The 2,898-nt window shown below is 35.1% G+C and overlaps 1 long non-coding RNA gene across 1 annotated transcript; it reads right to left on the bottom strand.

The window, feature by feature from the left end:
• Nucleotides 1-1,071: 1,071 nt before the first annotated feature.
• Nucleotides 1,072-2,507, bottom strand: LOC141778265 (uncharacterized). Its single transcript, XR_012596028.1, has 3 exons — nucleotides 2,459-2,507; nucleotides 1,972-1,994; nucleotides 1,072-1,163 (listed from the first exon to the last, which is right to left on the bottom strand). It is a non-coding gene; the product is annotated as an uncharacterized LOC141778265 (long non-coding RNA).
• Between the last annotated feature and the right edge of the window lie 391 nt (nucleotides 2,508-2,898).

Genomic DNA, 2,898 nt, shown 5'->3' with positions numbered 1-2,898 from the left:
AAACATGGATACCTGTAGATTAGCTTTAAAATTAAGTGGACATGAGTATGAGGAATTATTTCTGACTCAGTTGCAGGAATATTCAGTGGAATCATCTGATTCTGTCCCAGTGACTTCCACCTCACACAGTGTCAGGAGTTTTTTCGGTCCAGGAAGCACAATGTTTACATAACGGCCTTGCATTCCTTTACATTGAAAGATTTTGGTGTGCCCGGGACCGAGAGACGAAATAACAGCACAACTGATGAAAAAGAAAACAGAATTATGCATAATACTATGTTATCAAATAAAAAAATATACATATATCTCACCAGAAGTTGTATTTAGATACTTATGTTGCTGTTGTGGTGAACAATATGCGTTTCTGTTTAGAAATGATGTGTATATCTAGTGCACTGATTTCCTGTAACTTACACAACCAATCAAATGTTTAAATCTAATATAAGAAAGACGGTTACCTGGGATTTCCATTGCCATTGTCATTGAGGGAATTGCCAATGCGGATCTGAGCACCATTGATCCTAGTGTGGCAACAATCTCTTCTGTTGGTGATGGTGACAGTGGTGATTTTATATGTCTTCAGGAGGTCCAGTCTCCACCAGGGTTTTTGTTCTGTTCCTGTGGCGGTACAGGATTTGTATCCCCAGATGTTTGCACGATTTCCATCAATGGCCCTTTCAGGGACGCCATTATAACTCGTGGAGGACTGAGTCACTGTTCCACCTCTAGCAATATTATTACCTGGACAAAGTTATAAAATGTGTTATTAATGATAGTTTGAGGAAGGCACAGTAGTATTACATATATTGATCAGACCAAAGCCACCAAATGACAGGCAGTCAGCAGATTGAACTTGACTGTCTGCTCAGTCAAGTTCAATCTGCTATTGGACACTTTATATGGTACAAATCAGCAGTTGGAACAGTGTTTAGTTATGAAATGTGATATTGAAGATAGATTGAGAAAAGCACACATTATACACATGGATATTAAATACTAAAATTGAAATTTATTGGGGTATTATCAATAATTAGATTTAAATAGTTCAAAGAATAATCTCACCAACGGGGGGGACCCTTTTATGTCCTCGAAAAAACCAAAAGAGGCCACTTGTCTGTCCTAGAACCACCAGCAAGACAAAGACCAAAGCTGGATTCATCATTCTGTGGAGCAAGTATACACTCATACTGTTAGTAAACCTTAATTTAAAGACCTATGCATTTATACACAAATACTATATTTTCAGATTTAAATTGTTTTATGTTGCTGTTTATCCTCCTCATACAATACATTTGTTTAGCTGCCAACAAAATTATATAATATTTAACCACACACCTAAATAAATAAAATTACAAAACATAAATTGTATTTGAACCCCAACTTCAACTAAATGAAAAGTCTGTCTAAATTAAAGATCTGTCTAAGTCACTAGTCACAATAGACTGGGAGGTTAGTGGAAAAATACAAGTCAGAAATGTATTGGGCCAGATATGATTATATTTAAAAATTGGATGAGGCCCAGATGGATGCACAGTTTTTCTGAATTGTCTATGATTTAAAAAATTAGAAAATCATACACAAAACACAAACTATGAATTTTAAAAGCCCCCTTCTTCCATTTGCATGCACTTTTGAGACAGCTCCTTATGTGGATCTGTTCAGAGCACATGTTGTAGTCACAGAGTTATCCCTATACCACCCTCCTTCTAAATTATCAATAATTAACAATTCAAGTGATACTTGTCTATGTGCTATTTTCAATAGTTGACGGTGAGGTCTGGGGCACAACAATATTGGTTTCTTCTTGTTTGCTTTTTTGTTTGGTTTTGGCAATATTCTTTTTTATAAAGACTGTTAAAAATATAAAGAGCCATCTCCTTTCTATCTATTTTTTTTCCCTATAAAGTAAAATCTCCATCCCACAAAAAAACAGTTTCAGACAAAACATTTAACTGTTTAGATATAGCTTACCCTTATAGTATCCGTGTCCTGATCTAGACATCAAGGTCCCAAATATGAAACAAACATGAAAAAGAAAAAAAGGGACATTAACACAAGAACAAAAAAAGAGTAATAACATAAACATATATGAACATCAATATTAGTATCACTTGATTGTCAGTTTATATATGTATCGTTATTTTAACAGTTGAAATAAAACTGTTTCTTTTGCTCTTGCTTTGTGCTGAAATGTGCAAAGCAGAATATTCTGGAAACTTGTTTTTATCAATATCAGCAATGTTGAGGGTCGTCTCACAAACTCTTCACCATAGCTCTGGTGCACATTCAGACCTTTAGATCTTAAAAAGTATTATTATTACACATTTATGATAATTACCCTGTCATTACTAAGCTGTAATGTAAAGTGGTGCCTGATTTAGTTCATTGTTTTACTTACAAAATGATATGAAAAATAAAAGCACGAATAAAGTCGATCATAATTCTACCAAAGACTTACCTAGAAGCTCTTTAGCACCCTGGAAGCAGCTGTGACATGCATGCGTGGGGCAATTCTTTTATAGGCAGAGCATGGTCAACAGCTACACCCTAGTCAAATAACACTTGTTGTTTTTGTTTCCTCTTCGAAGGTCAATGAGCATGTCTGATGTAATATTGGGATTTTATGTCCTCTTTTTTTTCAGAGGGCACACCCTGTATTTCTCACGTAATGTTCGAAGTTTGTGCCAGGGTGTAGAGACCCATGCACATGAGTTCTGGTGCACGGCCTATGAGAAGAGATACATCTGTTACAAATTAAATGCAAATACAATAAATAGAAATTACAAAATGACAGAAGTTATAAACACAAACCTTTTTTAAGATTTTTAAGTGCAACAACTCAAATTTGAGCTCATCTAAGTAGTAACCAACTGAATGTTGCTCAGTCTGCATTTGAGA

The sequence above is a fragment of the Sebastes fasciatus genome, chromosome 12, assembly GCF_043250625.1.
Source record: "Sebastes fasciatus isolate fSebFas1 chromosome 12, fSebFas1.pri, whole genome shotgun sequence".
Taxonomy (NCBI): Eukaryota; Metazoa; Chordata; class Actinopteri; order Perciformes; family Sebastidae; genus Sebastes; species Sebastes fasciatus.
Note: the sequence above shows the minus strand (reverse complement) of the source record. Positions and strands in the feature narration are given on the sequence as shown.